Here is a 23,508-nt window from a genome sequence, read left to right as displayed (position 1 = left end):
GGAACTTTAAATGCTGACGAGACAAACTATTAAGTAAATAGGCAGTGTTAAATACAGTATTGCCAGCAAAATATATATTTATGATGCTCAAATTCGATAGTAACCAAGAAAATGCAAATGCTTAATCTCAATTAGGTGCTGCAATGCTATGCTATCTTTTAAATAAGACAGCGATGGTAAATTTTCGCTACAAAATGGAAATTAACTTTGTGAGAATATATATGATCATGATTGCTGATGCTTTAGATTTGTGTTACAAAAATATTTCAGACCTGAAGTGTGAGAGAAAATGTCAGACACCATTAACCTTATTCTCTAGGATAAATCCAAAGGAGGGAGACAAACAGTAATAGAGATTAGGGAAATAAGATATAAGCTTTCTGAAGTAAAAGTCCAGAAAAATGCAGAATATGTAATATTGTTGGTGTACTATGAGACATATACTCTTTCCAGAAACTAGGAAGTTAAACTATTACTGTATAATTTTGACCATCAAACTAATCAAACCGGGAATTGCTAATGACATAAAAGTAACACTAAAACTTAAGCCAAAGGAGAAGTCTGTTGTCCTCTGTATTAAAGAAATCAGAAGGCAGATAGGCAGGGCCACAGAAATAATTTCAATTAAATAAATTTCAAATGTTCTGAATTTCCTTTAAAGATTAATATCAATATTTTAATTAAATATTTAAAAAGAAAGATAAGAGAGTTTTGTTTTGTACTGCATTTAAAAAATTCATTGATTTAGGAAACATCAATGAACTATTTATGTGTGTGTGTATGTATGTGTGTGTGTATGTGTATATATATGTGTGTGTGTGTGTGTTGTGTATCTCTCTCTATATATATATAAAATGCATTTTGTTTACCCATCACATGATTACATCTATCTAACAAGTTCCTTGGTACTATTACATGTCAAGAGCTTTCTACTGTTGTGCAGCCTTGGACTGATAAGTGACTCAAAAAAATGTACTTATACTACATTTGGCATTATTTCAATCTAAAAAATGTAGGAAAGGATGCTTTGTATGTATACACTTCATATAAAAATGGAAATATTATTTTCACCTTTGTTCAAACTCTTTCTTTAGTCATGAAATGTTGCATAACTGATTTCTGAGAAATCCTGAAATTTTCATGTAGTACACAAATTAAAAATCTTCCTTCTTATTCATAGGAATAGTTTCCTTGACCAATACTACTAATTTCAATATTACTTAATCATAATGTTAAAAATGGTAACAGCCATGTTTTCTGAAATTAAATTAAATTCAAATCAATTGTGACCCAAGTTTTGTTTTATGTATAATCCATTCTTTAAATATATTCATGGGACTAAGGGTATAGCTTAGTGGTAAAGACTGCCTAGCATGTGCAAAGTCCTGGGTTTGATCCCCAATGCTGATGAAAACAAAAGCAAAAGAAAGAAAATTATTATCTAAAATAAAAGTTTAACCCATAATATATGATATTGGATTTTATTGTTTTGTTTTTAATAATAATTTCTGGACATATAAAAATCATTTAAAATAATTATAATCAGAAATTATATCAGAAAATTATGACTCAATAATCCAAACTACATATTGGCTGCAAAGTGTCAAGAGAAGTGAAGGGAAACACTGTAAGTAAATGTGATTGATCTTAATTGGACCCTGATTTGCATACTGGAGATGGGCATATACTTTGAAGTCTTCTCTGTTTGACTTTTCACCTGGAAGTAAATGTCATTATCACATTGTCACGTACCACACAATGATAATACAGGCTTTATAACAGAATTTGTAAAGGATTTTCAATGTCATGGGGAAGATGTTTCATTACATGACAATTTTCCTTGAGGCTTGAATACACAGGTAACAATGTGAAAATAATTTTATTTGCAGATTTACTGAATCTATTTTAAGTACTGTTATTATTAAAATACATGGACAAAAAGCATCTGCTTTAAGAAGTGTGACTATCAACCTTTCTTATCATGTATTAGGATAGAAATTACTTTAGTATAATACTTATGACTAATAAAAATCAGAACTTACTAAAGTAAACAAATAAGATTATAATAAATGTGGATATTACATTATCTACTAATTAAGAATAGTTGATGCCATAAATCAGTGGCTTTGGTTTAATTTTAGTAAATTCATAGAAGATAAAATTTCTTTTAAACTTGAAGAACCAGAGCAAGGTAGTGATTAGTGAGTGATTAGCCAAGTTCTTCTTTTTTTTAATATTTACTTTTTAGTTGTAGTTGGACACAGTATCTTTATTTTATTTATTTTTATGTGGTGCTTAGGATAGAACCCAGAGCCCTGCATGTGCTAGGCCAGTGTTCTACCTCTGAGCCACAACACAAGCCCTGATTAGCTGAGTTCTATTGCAGAACTAAGATAAAAGAATACAAACCATACCTGACCGTGTGTGTCTTCCTTTTATTTTTCAATTTTCAACTTTTTTGGTTAATACAAAACTTCCAAAAAATTTTGGAACTCTGCAATATACACTCTATTGTGTGATGTTGCTAACTGACACTGTTCATCTTCTCTTTTATTTGGTACACCATATAACATACTGTACCTATGTTTGAAATTGTTATATGAACACATCTCAAATACAGTAAGAAATTTATTCTAAAAATGAAACTATTTTAGTGATTTGCTAGTGAAAGCCAAATCATTAGATTTGTAAATATTAATTTTAATATTTAAAAACAACATGGTTCTGGATTCCCTGTACCTCCCAGCTCTCTCATCACCTGCTCCTGTACAGGAAGAAGGATTTGGAGAAGGATAGTTCAACTTAGGTAAATAGAACAAGTACACAAAATAAGAGCTCTGATCTTCTGACACATGTGGTTCTGGGCTTAGAAAATTCAGTTTAATACAAGTAATAAGGCATAGGTTATAATAATTTTAACACAAAAAACACTATGAGCATGCATGAGGCCCTGGTTCAGATAATTCAATATCCTCATTTATTATAATCTTGTCTACTTACTTTGGAATGCTATTATTATTAGTCATAAGTATTAAACTAAATAAAGCTATCATAAACCAATAATAAACAATAAACAGGTTGTGATAAGCCACACACAACTAGAAGCTCTGCTGTTCACATGGCCTTAAAAATCATCAGCCTTTTTTCTGAGTTTTAAAGAAAGATTGTTTTTATAGATTTAAGTTATTTATATTCCATCTGTTTCAAATGTCAACTTTAGCCATTTCATCAGCAACACCCCACATTGTTTTTCCCTGAATAGCAACAACTTAACTAGAAAGGAATAGATTAAAATCTCAAAAAATCTGACTTGTGTGATGTTTTTGAGAAATTTAATATATGTTCAAAGCCCTTATTTCTGGAAGTTACCATAGTTCATCCATAAAGGACAAAGACCAAGAACACAAACTTCACAGTGAGCTATTCCCAGCAGAGAAATCCTGCTGTTTAAAGAGCAAGCACCTTTCTTTCCTTTTCTCCTGAGCTCCTGCCAATCAATGCCAGTGTGGTTCAGCCTTGAAATCAAGACGCAGGAGGATCAAAGGCCTTAATGCCAATAATTGAGACATTTTTGTAGACTTACTATGTTGATTGCCAGAGGTGAACTATTCCTAATTGCACTCAAGAATTTTTAACTCCCGTGATACCACTATAAATGTGTTTATCTGTAACCATAAGTTTAAGATTGCTCTTTTCCTGAGGCAGATCTCAAGTAAAATTTGGTAACTGATTTGTTGAACAGTTTGAACTCGGTAGGACATAAACATGAAAATCAATTAGCATATTCTAAGTGACTCTTATGTGCCAAGCTTTATGGGAGGCACCCCGAGTTATATGAAAATTAATTAAACCTGACCCCAGCCTCAAAGAATTGAGCTTAGTAGAGGAAATAAAGCATGAGTACAACAACTGTAATATAAAATAGGCTGTGACATACCACAGGACTATTAGGATTTTACATTTAGGCTACTGTATAACTTTAAAGACCATCAGCTTCTTTCTGAGTTCTGTTAGAAAGTCAATTGGTACAAACTCAAATGTTGATTAGTGGGTATTTTCATTAAATTTAAAACAAAACGTATTATTAAAAGTAGTCTGCTTCTGAGAAAGAGCATTAAAAGTGGAATCTTAAAGGAGGTACCTGTGTGGACAATTAAATATGAGTTTGTTAACCAAGTATATTTAGCAATTCATTTATTGATAGTATCTTTTGACCAAATAGGTTAAATAGACTTAATTATTTTGATCATTAAATAAAGTTTAAAAAAAGAAAGTTTAACTAATAATAGAACAAAAATTGCTATCTCTATCTAGAATTCATCTATTCCTCCAATGCTCTCCCTCTCAATTCCCACTATGAGTCAAGCTCCTTATATCAGAGAAAATACTTGGTATTTGTTTTTTTAGGAATTGGCTGACTTCACTTAGCATTATCTTCTCCAACGAGGGGTGGGAGGGAAGGGAAGGGGGTAAGGGGAATGTGTAATGTGATGAACATCATTATACAAAATACATGTATTAAAACTTGAATTGGATGTCAACATACTTTATATACAAACAGAGATACAAAATTGTGGTATATATGTATATTAAGAATTGTAATGCAAAAAAAAAAAGAAAGAATAGCATTACCTTAGATTAGGTAGAGAGAAGTGAAAGGAGGGGAAGGCAGGGGATGTGGGGATAAGAAAGATAGTAGAATGAAACAGACATTATTACTTTATGTATGTATGTGACTGTGTGACCAATATGATTCTACAATACGTATACTCAGAAAAATGAGAAATTATATCCCATCTATGTATTATACATCAAAGTATAGAAGTGCATTCTATTGTCATGTATAACTAATTAAAACAAATTAAAAATTTAAAAAATTGCTATCAGGTTATTGAAAGCATAATACAGATCTTTGTGTTAATAAAAATTAATTTTTTCAGACTATTTACAAGGAAGGTTATTTATGGGTAATTTATATATGTCATATGTTACACGCCATTGAATTATTTAATATTTTACTCCAAAGTTGTATCTTTTAAAGCAATTATTTATTTTCAATTATTCATTTTAGTTTGTGACTACCTATGTGCTTTAAGGGACATATGCAGATGAACCTCTTATCTTTAGAGAATCCTCTAAAGCAATTACTCTTTGGCAATTAAATTATGTAAATCTGTGGTCAAATTATAGCTTTCATCATCCTTTTCATTTTGTATTCTGCTTCAATTTATCCATCAGAAAAAATGAATTGCATATTATTATTTTGATTAGATAAACAATAGTTTTGCAAGCTGCTATGAAGAATGTAGCGGTATATTTTTGAAGCAGAAGTACATCTCCGGAAATACATCTCTGGAAGATTAAATTGTTAAAAGCATTAAACACTAGCCGAAACAGCAATCTGAATCACAGTTTGGAAACCCAACTTTTCTGTATTTCCTGCTTATCTTAAGATTTTAATTAGTCTCATTAAATATCAAATAAAAAGTCAAATATTAAATAAAATAAGACATTTTCAAGTCCTTTGGGTAAACTAGTGATAGATTCTGGAGTTTGAAAAACTGGGAATATTTCATTTCCTTGAAATCAAATGATATCTAAAATAAGTTACAGTAAATTTAGATAAAAAATAGCCCCAACATTGGTGTCAAAAAGCAAAGGGAAGAACTTGTAGTTTCATGGTGCAGTTAATGTAGCACATTTGCTTTTAGGAAAAAAAGCATTTGCAGAAAAATAGAAGAGAAACAAAATATATTAGAAGATCCCTGTGATGCTGTCTTAGTCTGGGCAGTTACAATGCAGTATCATAGACTGGGTGGCTTATAAACAACAGATATTAATTTCTAATAATTCTGGAGTTTGGAAGTTCCTGTTCAGGGTGCCATCATGGTCAACTTCTAGTGAGGGCCTTCTTCCAGGTAGCATTCTGCTGTCTCCTTGCTCTTTTCTCACATGGTAGAGAGAGGGCCTATTCTTATAAGGACGCTGATCCCATGCATGAGAACATCACACTTATAGGTTATATACTTCTCAAGGGACACACACCCAAATACAATCATGCTGGGGATTGTATGTCTACCAAAGTAGATGACAAGCCATAAATTCGGAAAATATGGCAAAAAAAAATTCACCTGGAGATTCCTCCAGAAAGAAATCAAAATAATTTCCTAAATCTTTTCTTATAGAAAAGCATTTAATGATTGACACTTCTCAAAAGTGAGATGCCTTGAGAAAGTGTAGGGGATGCAAAATAAGGAATCAAATGAATATGCTCCTGTGCTACTAGGGAGAAGAGAAACAGCATGGTGAACCATGATAATCATGCCTATCTCCATTCTTCAGGGAGACTAAAAATTAATAAAACCACAGACAAAAAATTCTTAGCTCATAGGAGAATCTTTATTAGCTTGGAATATTCTATTCTTTACATGAACTTGTAATTCATCCATCCTTCATCTCTGGGCAATTATAAAGCAATGCAGCATGGTTTTAATGTTACAAAAAAAGAGAAGGAAAGCGAAGGATAAATGGGTGGTAGATGAGAAATGTCAAATAGAATAAATACACATTTTTAAGGACAAGGTAAATAATTTGTCCGATTATCTTTGGAACTTAAAAAGAAACATTTAAAGAGGTGATGGAAGTGAAATCAAAAGCAGAGATTGAAAAAAATTCAGAGGAAAATTAAATTCCTTGAATGTATTAATTTTAACCCAACTACTATGATAACTATAATGCTACCATAAAATTAATTTACAAAGTAGAAGAAAAAGCTCAGAAGACAGGTAGAAAAATATAGTAAGGAGAAAAAAGGCAAGCTGAAAATGTTTAAGTAATATGTGTCAAAACCCACACGTCACTACTCCATCTTTTAGCCAGTCTTAAGAAGGAGCATAATTCTAAACAATCTAGGGCAGTGATATTTAAGCCCCTTCAGTTGCTTCATCTTTATTATAGATATGTATCAAGGGCAAAGGTAATAACATGAACAAATGATCTAGTAGGGAGGATTACAAATATATCATTAACACCTATAAAATTATAGAGGCATTATAGACAGAAAAGTATGATTTGTTTCCTACCTTTGAAAAAGTTTGCCTAATATGTCTGTTCTTTAGAAGTAATTATGTTGGCACAAAATACTGAGAATGAGGTTTTAAGATTTTTTCAACCTTCCTGTAAGAGATGTATTTGAGGGCTGGGTAATATTTTCTGTGCTGGTGATTTGGAAAATGGATGCTTATTGTGTTTTCCACTTATTCAAATTTTTGTAGCCAAGATATACTCTTAAATGCTTTGACTATAAGACATTCTGTGAGAATTTCAGGCACATGAAGTGCTTTCTTGGAAAACTCAATCACTTTCATAAATGGATGCTATTGTAAAGAGCTAGTGTATCCAAGGATAAGATGCATAGGTTAATATTCTCTGTCTCAATGTATTTTAATATTTATGAAGAATAAGAAAAAAATCTTCACCACTTATTCCATTAAAGAAGAGAAAGATAAAAAAAAATAAAACCTCATCAAACAAATGCTTTGAAACAGCCAGTAACTACGAATATAATGGTATCAATTAACAGATAAAAAAGCATCAGAGCTATGTTATTGTTCTCCATTATATTAGAAAAGTAAAAGAGTTAAAGAGTCATGTAGGCTATTAAAGTTTAATTACTCTCTCTCTCTTTTCTCTCCCTCTCACATTTGCTATTTTTCCCTGTGGAAAGACTGAAAAATAAAGCAAAAGACCAATTTGCTAGGTTGAAAGAATTAAATTGATAGGCTCTGAGAACTTAAGAGACAAATCAATGCAGAGCATCATTTAAAATCCTTTGACTAATTTGTTTTGAACTCAGCTCTTCTTTGTTCCTTGGCACAATTTTCTCAGCATTTTCCACTGGGAGAATGCTGTTTTATTAATAACATTTAAATTGCACGTAAACATAGAGAATAAACATGCCTCTAATGGTAGTCCTGTATAAAGCAGTAGTTGAAATAGTTTTGGAATAGCAGTAGCCTACACTCTAATAACATTAACAGTTTTCTTTTTAGCTCTGGTGTTATCCACTGGCATGGGTTTTCTGTTTATTCCACTATGAATGAATTTTTTTAAATCACAAATGCACTTTCTTTATTTCTTTCAATAGTTAAAGAGAAAAATATCAATAAAGAGTAAAACTCCTTTTCTCTAAGAGTTTATAAATGAGTTAACAAGTGGTTCATTAAATCAGTGATAAGATTTCAACAAAAGCGAGGGTCACCAAACAATTTGATTTACGAAGCAAATTGATCAGGTAATTATCACAGACTTAGGAAGAATTTTATACTTTTAAATAGTAAAAAATGTACAGAAAAGAAAAAAATGGATTTGATGACACATAAAAGGAATGTGAAATTCAAATTTTACTCAAAAATAAGTTTTATTATTGGACACAGATGAACTTATTTGTTACTGTATTGTCTCATAGTTTTAATGCTATTGCAACCAGGTTGAATTGTTGGGAATTAAGTAGTAGTGATAGAAGTCATTGACTAGCAAATTTAAAATGTTTACTATCTGGACCTTTACAGAAAAACACTGAATGACCTCTGGGCTGGTACAACTTAAAAAAGCACAGAGTTCATTTACAGAGAGTTTTTAGAAGTTTTCAAAAGAGTAGAAAGTAATAGTGATGTCAGCGAAATGGAAAAATAGGAAGCCTTCTTCCTTCCAAAGACACTGACTCAACAAAAATTCACAAACAATACATAATCCATTTTCCTTTGTGAGAAATCCAGACAACAGTTAAAAGGCTTCTATAGCCCATGTGACTATGAAACCAGCCGCAGGGAAGCTGTTAGGAAAATCCATGGCATCTGCTTGCCTTCATCTGTCCCCTCATAATAGCAAGACAAAATCATAAGGAAACTCCCAGCTCCCAACTGCCATGCAGGGAAAGAAAGAGAAGATTGTTCCATATTGACATTCACTGTTTTCTAGTTGAAATCTGCCTGAAACATGGGCTTCTCTCTTTCCTGAAACTAAGTGCTTGAATAAAAGAGATCCACATTAGAGTTTGAAATACTAAGGTGCTACCAAACATTGGTGTGGCTGCCTCACTGTAGTATGCTGATTTTAAGTCCTTTGGGAGTAGGAAAACTGGATCAGATGGTGGTTTCATTCCAAGTTTTTTTGAGGAAACTGGATACTGCTTTTCATAGTGGTTGCACTAATTTACAGTCCCACCAGCAATGTTATGAGTGTAATTTTTTCCCCACATCCTCATCAACATTTATTGTTACTTGTATTCTTGATAATTGCCATTCTGACTAGAATAAGATTAAATCTCACTGTGGTTTAAAGTTGCATTTCTCTAATTTCTACAGATGTTGAACTTTTTTTCATATATTTGTTCATTGATCATATTTTATCAATGTTTATAACAGCTCAATTCACAATATCTAAACTATGGTATCAACATAAGTGCCCTTCAACAAATGAATGGATAAAGAAAATGTGGTATATGTGATATATATCACATATACCACTATATTATATATATATATATATAATGGAATATTACTCATTCATGAAGAAGAATGAAATTATGGCATTTGTTAGTAAATGGTTGAACTGGAGAATATCACCTAAGTGAAATTAGCCAATCCCTAAAAACCAAAGGCCAAATGTTTTCTGATATACAGATGGTAATTCATAGTAAGGGGGCGGAGAGAATATAAGTGCTTTGGATTAGACAAAGGGGAATGAAGAGAAGGGAAGGGGAATGGGAATAGAAAAGATAGTAGAATGAATTGGACATTACTATCCTATGTGCATATATGATTATAAGACCAATGTAATTCTATATCATATACAACCAGAAGAATGAGATGTTATGCTCCATAGATGTAAAATATGTCCAAATACATTCTACTATCATGTATAACTAATAAGAACAAAGAAAAAATATATTTAAAAAATGAAAGAAATACTAAGGTGTTGTAAAAAAAAATCAAGCATATGCTCGAAAGTTTGTTGGCAAGACATTTATTCCTATTGGGAATGTGTGGCACTGGAACCTGGCTAGGAAGCATGCCTTCGAAGACAGTCCAGGCTGCTTTTATCCCTAATTCAGAGCTGTCCCTTCCCCTGACTGGAGGAACTCTGTGGCACCATCTATTCAAATAGCTAAATTTAAACTTGGGGTCGACAAGGGAAGTGATAAAATGAAAATGGGTATAATTGGATCCAATTAAGGCTAAATACTATATATAATATTGACCACCAGAATTTTTGTTTCTCATAAATGTTCTCTTTTTCTTTTTAAACCTTTTGGTTTCATTTTCATTGTACCATTTGTTATTGTCATCCATCCTAAGCATTTGAGGTGGAAATCTCCCATGGTAACGACTTTTCTTCCTTTTAGCAGTTTGGATATCCATCTCGATGATTAGGAACACTTGGTTAGGTCCTTCTCAGCCCAGCTGAAACTTGACTTCTTTCCAGGTCTTTATTAAAATCAAGTTACCAGGCTGGAAGTGATGAATTGTAAAGTCCAGAAGGGGAGTCTGAGTCACTGTTCATAATAATCGTCCCAAAACAAGGAAAAAAAAAACACAGATAGGTCTCAAATGAACTCAGAAAAAAACTTGTCACTCTGATAGAGCTTTTTCTGATATTTATCAGGCACTCCTATATAAAGCCCCTTACTTTATTACCTCCTAGTTTTACTTACTTTTTGAAGAAATGATAAATATACATCTCAAGTACAATAACCATTGTCTTGCCTTTTAAATATCCAAGTATGAATGTGTTTTGATTATATTCTCCTGCCAGGTGTTTAAGACCAAGTTGGTCAAAATTAACCCCCTTCTTCTCTACCATTACAGTCAGCTGAGAATTGTCATGGATCACTCTTGGGATGTTGTGAGAAGCCTCTTGGCTTCTTTAGCTTTTCCTCTACCAGTTGTGCCATTTCCCAGGATGAGTCAGGGTTTTGATGATCACATGTGGCTTCCCTTAGAAGCATCAGGGACATTTTCCTCTTCAATGACCCTCTTCTCTGTAGAACGTGCACTGCTTGGTTTCCTGTTCTTTAGAATCCGTTTGATCCCCCCATCAGGAGGTCAAGTGGCTTATGTTCCCTGGGTCTTAGCTGAGCTTAGAGAGCAAGGGCCAAAACATTGGCTACATTATACTTGGACCTTTTACTTCCTTGCCTTGGGTTTTCAAGTTTGCTTTAAAACATCTAGTAGGTGAGTTTCACCAGTAACATTAATATCTACAATTTTAGAGTTATCCTTTTCATTTAGGTGATGGCTTATTATATCAAATTAGCTCAGGTTGTCCTGTTAGAAGGAAGTACTTCTTCAAAAGTAACAAGCAAAGTTTAAAGTTTTATAAGAAAAATCAAAAATAAATTAACAAGACCAAAAACATATTTAGTTTGTATAATAGCTTTGAAGTTTTTCTATAATAATACTAATAAATCTTTGGTATCTATTTTGCTTCCACAAAGACAAATAAATTTATTAATTCAATCAGATATAAGATCCTTCACAAAGTTTATTTTCTTTTAAAACTCTTATAATTTTATATATCTTTTATACTTTACCCAAATCTTTACTTACTTTTGTATTATATCTGTTGGTTATTTTTAAATGCCAGTAATATTTGCAACAAAAATCTATCTTTTCAATACAACTTTCAATAAACTTAAGTCTAGCCTACTTTGGAGCCAACCTAGCCTGGAGTAAGGTGAGACATGGAGACTTATCTCAGGTAAGGTGGAGCTCTCGACAAATAACAAAATACCACATTATATCTGAAATATGAAAAAAAAACTTTGTTTTTTCTATATAAAACTGAAGGAGACTATTGCTACAAGACAATTTTAGTTTGGAGAACATCAACTTGATAAAGGGTTCTCCTAAACTTTACTTTTTAAAAGGCTTATGTACTTGAAGAACATGAATGATCTAATATACAAAGAAACCAGTAATGGCAAGTGACAAATTACACATATGTCTTTACATTAACTAAGTTTAAATTTTGAAGTAAAATATAGAATTTATAGTGTATAGTAACAATAATCACAGATCTGTACGGGTTAGAAGTACTAGCAAAAATCAAAGAATATTCTTAAATCTCTCATACATTTAGGAAGCAGTGTTAATGATGAGAAATAGACTTAGTCAAAGCATTCAAATGCAAGTCAACTCTTCAATGACAATGTGGCCCTTTTATATCATATGTAGTACATAAAAAGAGAATGTATTAATTATCTTGCAAGTAAACCTACATAAACTTTCATTTTACAAACATTTAACATAACATTCGGATAAGGCTATGAACATGGTTCTCAGATGAATGCATATCTCTGGTCACATATATTTATGGTGTTAACTATAGTATAATTACCTAAAATAACATTGTTTATTTAACCAGGTATTAAGTAATTATTTAAAAGACTTTAAAACAGATACAAACACCAATTCCTTTAAGACCTAGCTTCCTAAAGTAATGAAACCTAACACAAACAAGAAAATCATTTTGAAGATAAGAGCAGATCAGTGCTCAGATTTTGCTTCCTATCAGTACACTAAAATTCCAATCACCTTAACTGATAGTGTTAATTATAGACAATGTAATCACATCCACAAGGTTTTTTGGGATTTACCTCCATAAACCTTTTGAAAATTAAACATTTTACAACTTGTTTTCATCCTTAGTTTTGTCTTCTCTTTAATCTCAAACTTTAGCACAAGAATATTACTTTACCACACCAAATATTTCTCATCCTTTTACTCTCCAGTTTTTACCCTTTTCCTTTACCTTCTAATTTTTCTTATTGAATATATATTCATAATTATAGCTTTCTTTTCTTTTATCTTTTCTAGACTCAGACCCTTTCTTAAATTTATATATTGAAACAAGCCTCATGAATCTTACCTCTGCATTTAAGTTACACAACAAAGTTCGTCCCCGGAGAGAGATCAGACATATACAAAAACTGTGACTTAATCTTTTTTCTTCCAGGTGGCATTCAAGAGGTTGGAGCACAGGATATTTTTGAGCCTGACCTATATACCTTATTATTATCACAATGCCATCGACATTGAGTTCCCCATTGCCAATGTTAACCAGAGAGTCCCTTTGGTTAGATTAGATTATATAGATTCCAACATTTTTAGCCCCAAGATTTTTCTTAATATTTTTCTTGCATGTATTCTGATCAAAATGCCTTTTACTAGAAGCCATAAAACCATTGTTAGTTTTCCCTTTGCATTATAGGAGTTCTATCTTCTCTCAATTGAACAAAACTTACTTCTTTATTAATTAAATAAAATACTCTTTAAAGCACTTTAATCAAAATACAACTGAACCTTTTATATGCATATATAATTACATCTATGAGAACTTTAATTCTTAGTGACATTGCTTTTACATTAAGACCCCACAATAAGCCATCTTAAACTCCCTTCACAAAAAATTACCAACTTATAAAAACACATTTAATAGACTCAAATATATGTTATCCTATGGAATTCAAGAAGCTAAAGACTAATTTATACTTAGTTGATGTTTTAGTATTTAAACTTTATAAACTAATCAGATGTCTTATGAAGATTAATCCTATTTATGTTAAAACTAATTTACCCATTTTTTACTTAGATTACCCAGGAATGCCATGTTATCAAACAAGTCTAGTTAACATTTTAAGTTAGTTATTTCTGCCAAAGAAAATACTTAGAAGCAGTGGACATGGTGCTTTAAACATTTTAGAGAAACCAAATGCCATGTGATGAGGGCCAAGCAAGCACCTTTGTGACCATAGAAGTCTAAACATGGACCAAGGCAAGATAATATATTCTTGAACTTGACAGAAAAATACTTCCTTGGTGGTTGTGAAAAACCAGAGGTTATGTGAGTGTGACTTAAACTCAATAGAAAGAGACCACATCTAGGAGAACAAAACTCTGATTAGCTAGCCATCTAGAAAAACATGTGGGTTAGTAGTTTCAAAGGCATTTTTATCCTTACAGTTTAAATTAGTCCTTTCTGTTAAAGCTTTAAATCTTGTGGGTTGAAAAGGGATTTAGATCCATTAATTAAATTTATGAGTACTTATTTATGTATAGGACAATTGATATTTTGTTGATACTCTATGGACAAAAACATGTATGCAGACACAACATACAACACACAGGTGTGCAGACATACACAAAACAGACAGGAAACAAAGATCTTGTTGCTTTTTAGCATGTACTAGATCTCTACTATAGAAGGCAACAACTACAGATGTTTACTATTAGATTTAACCCTTTAGAGATTAAAATAGAGCCTATCCCAGATTTTTACATTATGACTCAAACAAGGCAGAACTGTAAAGTTGGAAATGTTAGATGTGGAGTCTGGTAGGCATGGTGGATACTGAAATCAAAGGTTTAGGAGGCCACTTGTCCTCCATGGGAGTTAGTCACTCCCCTATTACCACTGTTTATATCCCTGCTTAGGACTCTTCAAAGTAAAAGAGAAGATTTGTATATGGGATCTTTCCATTGTTCTCTGTCACTGGGCCTAGAATTTTTATTCCCCATTTTTTTCTTCTGGGTTACTTTAATTAAATTGTTCCCTTTGCTACTCAATCTCCCTTTGTTGGAGGTTTCTTGTATACTCCAGGGCCCCTGTGTGCTCTTACATTTTGTTCTCCTAGATGTGATCTCTTTCTGAATAGAGTCTCAGTAGCACTCACACAACCTCTGGTGTTTCACAAACATCAAGGAAGTACTTTTCTGTCAAGTTCAAGAATATATTATCTTGCCTTGGTCCATGTTTAGACTTCTATGGTCACTGAGGTGCTTGCTTGTGCCCTCATCACATGGCATCGACCCACTTTCAATTTTGGGGTCCATTGCCAGCCCCAAGTATTGTAGATTCCTCCCCTCCTCTAAGCCCACCTCCACAAGGCAGAGGTGCATGTCTCCTCTAAGAACGGAGGTCCACATGACACTTAGGTGATGTAAGGAGTTCCACAATGGGTACCAAAATTTTAGAAATATCGAGGTGCCACAAAAAGTTAAGCTCTCTTAAAAGTATGTGAGCAAGGCAGTTACTCCTTGTTACTGGAACACGGTCAGGGAGTCCTCCTGTTTTTATCCCTAATGAAGTGCTGCTCTTTGACAGGAATGAAGGAGCTCTGGGGTACAATCTGCATGATTAGCTAATTTTACAATTGGAGTGGACAAAGGGAGAGGTTATTATTTTTTAAAATAACTATAACTGGACCCAGTTAAGGCTAACTACAGTATTCTAAAAAATGGACTACTGGACTTTCTGTTTCTCACATAATGGACCACGGAAGACAAAGATGATTACTTGGAATTGTGCAAACTGACTTGTGCTAGTCTCTCTGTCTGAGTGAGCTTGACATGACTGATACTGACTTCCCCTGGAGGGGAAGTCTGAAACATAGGTTCAATGTTTACATATTTAGGGTACTGTCTAGGGACAGGTTTCTTTTTTGCCTGAGTCTGAATGTTGACAGTAAAGAGCAGCAGGTTGCAAACCACTGAGGATATCTAAGATGATAGTTTGGACTAGCACACACTCACTCTCTGTAATCATATCCCTCAGTTCCATTGGAATACTTGAAAGAAAAAAGTCCAACTATCAGTTTTTCCCTAGAGAGAAAATTACTTGGAACATATGTCCAAATTTCTGGCTTTTCAAAGTGATCCCAAAAATTGATTTCTATTTCACCTGTTTCAAAATTCTACAAGATAATACAATATACACATCAGTGCTCTTCGGAGAACAAAAGAGATCTGTGTGTATTTCTTCTGTATCAAAGAGGACCAAAGATAGAGACCAATACAGTTTGGCAGATTCTTTCATAGAGTGGGGAAAGAGACTAATAGAACATGTGCTTAAAATTCCCCTTTTCAGGAACTGCCTTGAGGAACATGTTTCTGTCTTTCCAAAGAAAAGTGCTGATATTACTTGGTATACTCTAGGAACATGAGAATTCCTAACAAGGAAAGAGATGGGCAACTTGCAGCAACTCCAGAGAATCTGTAATACTTCAGACTGACAAGTTGTTTTAGTCAGCACTCTCACTGCTGAGACTAGAAAATCTGACAACAACAATTAGAGGAGGATTTCTTTATTTGAGGGCTCATGGTTCCAGAAGTCTCAGTCCACAGACAGTCAGCTCCATTCCTTGGGGCTCTGGGTGAGGCAGAACATCATGGTGGAAGAGTGTGTTGGATAGAAGTGTTTCAATACATCACACCAGGAAGCAGAGAGAGACTCAACTGTCACCAGATATAAAATATAAATCTGAAAGGCACACTTACAATGCCTACCTCCTCCAGCCACATGCTACCTGCCTTCAGTTACCACTCAGTTAATCCCCACCAGGAAGGTTAATTCTCTCATTGAGTTAATGCTCTCATAACTCAATTATTTTACCTCTAAGCCTTCTTGCATTGTCTCACATTTGAGCTTTGGGGAATACCTGATATCCAAACCATAACAGAAGTGAACGGAAAAGAAATTACAATCTCCTAAAAATAAAAAACTATAAATCCTTTTAATTGAGAATGTATATAAATAAGGCCAAAGAAGATGCGTACACAAATGTAGTTTGAAAGTCACCAAGAAACTTTAGCTGGGTTGACTGGTAAGGAAATTTTCCTGCACAAAGCTGGTTTGTAAATCTATAAGAGGTAAATGTGTTTAATGCCTGGATTCTAAACAATACAAAATTTAGGGACATGTGAAGAAACAGGGAAATATAACCCAATGAAAGGGTCAAAATCTTTTGGTAGCAAAAACATTTATGATTAATCCCATTTATGCTAAATCTAATTCACTTATTTTTAAATGTGAAAACCAAGGTATTAGATGAGCATAGTTAAAAGTATTAGCCATTTATTTTCTTGTTGAAGAAAAACCCTAGAAGTATTGGATGTTACATTCTAGATATTTTATAGAAATTAACTCTCTATTAATTGTCTGATCACCTAGAAAAACTTGTGTTAGGAATTTTAAAGACATGTTATTTTTATGTTTACCCAATTTAAACAAAACTTGCTTTTAAATCACATAAATTTAAAAAATGGATCTGTTTTATTTTAATTTAGAAGCAAATATAGAATACTGTTCACTTATGAGTGAACTTTATACTTTCATATGTTTTTGTGTTGCTGATCCCTTTCCTTTCAACTTGAAGAACTCCCCTTAATTTTGTTTTTTAATGACAGGATGAATACAGGAACACTTAACCCACTGAGCCACATCCCAAGCTCTTATTTGATTTTTTATTTTGAGACAGAGTCTCACTGAGTTGCTTAGGGCCTCAATAAGTTGCTGAGGCGGGCTTTGAACTTGAGATACTCCTCCATCGGACTTGTCCTTTAGCATTTCTTATCAAGAAGTTTGACAAGTTTCTTCCTTTTACCTTCATTATATGATTTTACAAGTTTCGTTAATGATACCTGAGAAATGCCTCTGCTTGCCTTTTTTGATTGCTGTGTGTTGCAAGGAGGAGACAGTATCTTGAAGGATGACACTGAATCCTTAGGGAACCCATGATAGAACTACTGCATTATATGAAAACAATTGATCATTAAATTTTAAGTTTCATCACTACCTAAAGTCTAACTTGCAAAGGAGTTGAGCAAGTAATAGATACACGTTATGATTAATACACGTTATGATTTTGATATGAGGTGTCCCCTCAAAGCTCCTATGTTAATGCAGAAAACTCAAAAATGGTTAGATTATAACATCTGTATAACCTAATCAGTTAAATCTAGTTTCAATAGACTGACTAGGTGAAAACCGTAGGCAGTTGGGGTATAGAGGAGGAGGTGGTGAGGGGCTGTGCCCTGGAAATATGCATCTTCCCTGTGCCTCTTCCTCTCTTTGTCTCTCTCTTTGTCTCTCTCTTTCTCTCTTTGCTTCCTGGCTCAGCAATGAGCACAACAGTTTTCCTCCTCTGGACCCTTCCCTCAGGATGTGCTACCTTAACTTGAGCCCACAGCAATGGCATCAGTTATCCATGGACTGAGACCTCTGAAACAGTGAGCCACAATTAAACTTTTTTTTCCCTCTAAGTTGTTCTTGTCATTTGTCTTGGTCACAGTAATGGAAAAGCTAAGTAAAATAGCATAATAATGAATATTCCAGTTAACTATTTGAATTATTTTCAAACTAATTTTTTAAAATACTCTCAAAGGACAAAAAAACTAATAATTTTTAAAATTACATGTAGGGTTCACTAACTTTAACAAATGAATTGCTTGTGTGCAGGATGCTGCTAGTTGAGGAGATAGAGACTTTGCTTGATGGCAATAGGTGCATGAGGACTCTTTATACACTCTACTTAATTTCACTATGAATTTAAAATTTCTCTAAAAGATAAAGTAGATTAAATAAAAAAGCAAAAAAAAAAAAAGCCCCACATATACATAGAGTGGTGATTCTCTACTGTATATGAACCAAAACTACCTGGAGTACTGATTAAGATATAGATAATTGGACCATCTTAGTCTCTTGCATTTGATTTGAATAATGCCCAATAATTTGTATTTCTACAATTTTCTCAAATATTGCCACTGCTTCTGGTTCTTGGACCATAATGAAAATATTTCTTCTCCAACACAGAAAAATTAATATGTTCAAAAGGCATTTCTGTGCAAGTTAATTTGTTAGCTAGTCTTGAAAAACTGGTTAGTTGTGCTTGAGAGATTATGAATTATAATCAGAATAAGATATATTCTGTGCTTGTATAATTTTATCAAAATGAATTCTACTGTTATGTATAACTAAGAAGAACCAATAGAACATAAAACAAAAGATCTTTCATGACTTTTAACTGTATTGACTGGAACTTTTTAAAGATTTTTATTAATATTTCCAGAAATATAATTTAATTTTTAGAAAAAGAAAGTTAACGTGGTTTTTATTAGAAACATTTAATACTAAGCAATCAGAATAGTTAACATTATTGGCATTTTGGTAGATTTTCTGAATGATGATTTACTATCCTGGCTAAAAGCTATATAATTACCATTTTAGTAAAATATTACAAAATTAAGTGTTTTTATAACTAGTAACTTGAGGTTGAGGCTACATATACTCCATGTTTTGGGATAATAAAATACTTTTACATATTCTATCAGAATCATTAAATTAAAAGAAAAAAAATCCTTGTATTGACATTTGAGAAGGTTAAAAGTGGCAATTACCCAGATATATTGTGTTACTACAACGACTAGATTATTAAACAATTTTATCATGTTAATGACAATTACACTTGCCTTCTAAGTTAAGAAAACATAATGAGAATTTGGCCTGACACAGTTATTCATTGCTGGCATTATTATTATTGCTAATATCATTTAGCTTAATGCATTCATCATATCTCTAGATAAAGCTTGAACCCAAGGCACTGTACAACTCACTAGGAACATCGCTTTGCAACAATGTAGATTTTCTGTCTTAGTTGTCCATTCAAATTCACACAATTATGAAAATAAACCAGGATAAGTTTTTAGAGTGTTTAGGAACCTTAAAGCAATTAGGAATCATCTAACAGAGGCCCAGAGAGGTTCTGTGGCTTTTCCATTGTAGTCTAGTTGGTGCAGCACCAAGGCGAGACCTGAACAGGGCTCAGCACAGCATTCTGGCCTCAATAACTCTTTGCTTCTCTGCTTTGCAACCTGATGAAACAAACGAAAAGGACAGCTGCATGTATCACAGCAGATACTGTGAAACCAACTAATGAGAAGCAGCTTGTGACTACTGCTCTACCTGAAATTCCCCTCAGGCAGCTGAGGTGAACAAAATAGTTTCTGCTGAGTATCAGGAGATGAAGAATAGGCCAAGGGCAAAGTGTTTCAGAGGAAGGCCATGGATCTGGAATTTCCCACTTATTTAAGAGCTGATGGAGCACGATTCCATTCGTTTTCCAAATTCTATAAAAGACTTTTAATTGTCTTTGGTGTTAAGTTAAGGCTTCCTGCCTGTTCAGTTCTCAAATATTGTCTCTGTACTATACATAATAATGCTTTTTATTTTAAAAGATGAAATTTCAAATAGAACAGGAAAATTTGAAAAAAAAGTACTTGTCAAGTATTTCAAAGTGGCATTAAAGATTGAGGAAATCATATTTTAAGATGTAAGTGATATCTTAGAAGAAGTGGTTTCTGTTGTGCTCATTGCTGAAGTTAGACACCTTTAGGCAAGCAACACTTGTTGAATCAGAAGTTTTATTTTCATAACCAGTAAAATAATCACCTGAACTTCATGGAAATGAAGAATCTTAACACTAGAAAATAGAGAAAGCAGAAACTGGAGAATCAAAAAGAACATGACAAATTCTAGACATTCTTCTTATGAAAATGGGCAGTAGCATGCAGCAAGAGGAGATCTCTGTTTTTGACATCATATCTCATTCAGATGCTGAACTCTTCTGGATCAGTCATAACCATAATATGTTGGCACCCTAACACACTATGAATATGAATCATGAATAAGAATACCTGGCTTGGCAAGTTATTGAAAATATTCAGCAGGATAATATTTGGGAGAATAACTGGCATGGTTAGTGACACATAGTATTATAATATACATGAAAATATTTATTATTTGTTTAATTTTTTTCTTTACCTTTATTTCCTTTTTTTAAGTTGTTCAAATACAATTGTCTTTGAGTTTGTTTTAAATGAGATTAGAATAAGTTGTGGATTAAAGGAGAATTTAAAAAAGAACAAGTAAAAGTTGTTAGAATTTACAGTCTTCTCATTCTTAATTTAATGTAGTTAAAATGATCAGCTTTACAATGGACATGTTTATTTATGTTTAATATCTGGAAAGACAGGTTAGTGAAATGAAATATTTAATTATGCAACAATATGCCAAGGGCTGTCTAAAGAGAGACTTGAACTGTTAGAATAAGTTGTATTGCTTTTAGAAAAATGCTATATTTTAATCATGAACAGAAGAAACCTCAGGGGGAAAATGCATTTGTTAATTTTTAAAGGTACCATTTGAGAAAATGTGTCATTTGTATAGACTCTTATCTAACATTAAAATGACAGAGCAAGAAACCTAAAGGGAAAAGAATGGAATGAGTTAGTGTAAATCTGTAGACAACCTGAGATATGGTTGTCCTAAGGAGTTTTTTCAAAATAAAAATTATAAAAGCCTATTGAATGCACATAAAAGACCAAATAATATTTTTATAAAGCTATATAAATATGCAAATACTATAATTTTAACAATTAAACTTAAATAACCTGATAAAAATATAAAATATTTGAAGTACTTTAATAATTTTTATTGCTTCATGGATCAATGAACACAGAATATTAAATAATTTTTATGAACAAATGGCTCCAAATGAACTCTTTAATAAAAAAAAGTGAGGGAGATTTGTTTTAAAATCCAGTCTGTATTATTATATGTAGATAGTTTATTTTTCTAAAATAACTTAAATATTCACAAATATAATGAGCATTCGATAAAGCCCAGTAAAGCAAATATTCTTATTTTCTAATCTAAATGCAACTTTGGAGAATATTGAGGTAGCTCAGAAACAGTGCTAACCTATACTAAGCCCTCAAACTTCAAGTCTAAGTTTTAATTCTGATTTGTCACTCTCTCATTTTGGGAGCCTAAAAAAGAATAATACCATTTTTCTGGTGCATAGTTTCCTCCTTATATTACATCAGGAGACTAGATAACATAATTTGCTCAGAGGAGTTTATCAGTCTTCTATGGTCAGAAATCTGTTTGACTGACACTTGCATTATTTGGGATTCTAATCATAAGTAGATTTTTCATCATGTATTACTGTTTCATAAATATTCTAGCTGCAAAAATGGGAAAGTATGGGAGTAAAATGGAATTAGAGAATTATGAAATCACATCTCTTGTTGAGATAATATGGAACTCAGAGGTAAAATTATAGATATATCACGTATAGCTCAATACCATGCCAGTTCCTTTGAAAATGAGCATCCCCTATCCTTACATAATACAAACCCCCCTTCCTCCAGGATTCTCTAACACTTAGTCTTACTGTATTATGCTCTACTCAGTCACATGCATGGACGTCTCCTACATTAGACTAGTCCTCTAAATAAGGAATCATTAGTCTTCATTTGCTCAGCTTCTAGCAAATTGCCTGACACACTGTAAACTAGCAGAGAGTTTTATCAACTCCATTGAAAGCTTGAATTTAAATGAACCTAATATGCCGTGGATAATTTTTTAAAGCAAAAACCCTTCGCGACAACCGCCCCAAATCATGCACACCACAAACAAAACCAAAATAAACTAGGAACAGTGTAACACTCAAAGATTTAGACATATCTTTTGAAATTTAATAAAGCAGACATTTTATAAAATTATTATCACTATGATTATACGAATTATATATAGAGCCCCCTGTATTGTATTATACAGCTCACTTTGGTTACATTTAAAATTTTCTCAAATCAATTTCATTCTAGAAACACTGGCAGTCTTTTTTATTTATTGGTTCTTTTTAGTTATACATAACAGCAGTAAAAATTTTCATATAATTATACAAGAATTATGTGAAATTATACAAGAATTATACATGATATATAAGAATATATCTTATTCTAATAGAATCCCATTCTTATGGATGTACATGGTGGTGGGATTCACTGTGTTGTTTTCATATATGTACATGGCAAAACGATGTCAGGTTTATTCCACTGTCTTTCCTTTGCTTATCTCCTTCCCTTCCCATTGTCTAATTTATTGCCCTTCTCTTCTTCCCTTCCCTACCCTCCCCTACCCCTTATTGTGGTTTAGCATCCACATATCAGAGAACACATTGGATCTTTGTTTTTTTTGAGATTGGCTTATTCACTTAGCATTACAGTCTCCAGTTCCATCTATTGATGGCCAAGTCATTAAGTCATTCTTTATGGTTAATACTCCATTGTGTATATTTACCACATTTTCTTTATCCAGTCATCTGTTGAAGAATACCTAGGTTGGTTCCATAGTTTAGGTATTGTGAATTGAGCTACTATAAACATTATATGGTTGTGTCACTATAGTATGCTGATTTTAACTCCTTTGGGTATATACCAAGGAGTGGGATACCTGAGTCAAATAGTGGTTCCATTCCAAGTTTTATTTTATTTTTTTTATGTTTTTGGTATTGAGGATTGAACTCAGGGGCACTCAACCACTAAACACATCCCCAGCCCTATTTGTATTTTATTTAGAGACAGGGTCTCACTGAATTGCTTAGCGCCACAGCTGCTCAAGCCCCTGGGATTACAGGCATCTGCCACCTGGCCCAGACATTCTAAGTTTTCTGAGGAATTTCCATACCAGTTTCCATAGTGGTTGCACCAATTTGCAGTTCCACCAGCAATAGATGAGTGTACCTTTTCCTCAACAACCTTATAAACATTCATTGTTACTTGTATTCTTGGTAATTGCCATTCTAATTAAAGTGAGATGGAATATCTA

The 23,508-nt window shown here is 32.9% G+C and overlaps 1 pseudogene; it reads right to left on the bottom strand.

Annotated features, from left to right (window-relative positions):
* Positions 1 to 23,508, bottom strand: part of LOC101956009 (casein kinase I pseudogene) — a 100,444-nt pseudogene that overhangs the window by 4,187 nt on the left and 72,749 nt on the right.

Source organism: Ictidomys tridecemlineatus, chromosome 7, assembly GCF_052094955.1.
Source record: "Ictidomys tridecemlineatus isolate mIctTri1 chromosome 7, mIctTri1.hap1, whole genome shotgun sequence".
NCBI classification, from domain to species: Eukaryota; Metazoa; Chordata; class Mammalia; order Rodentia; family Sciuridae; genus Ictidomys; species Ictidomys tridecemlineatus.
The sequence above is the reverse complement of the archived record's forward strand: the minus strand, read 5'-3'. Positions and strand labels throughout refer to the sequence as shown.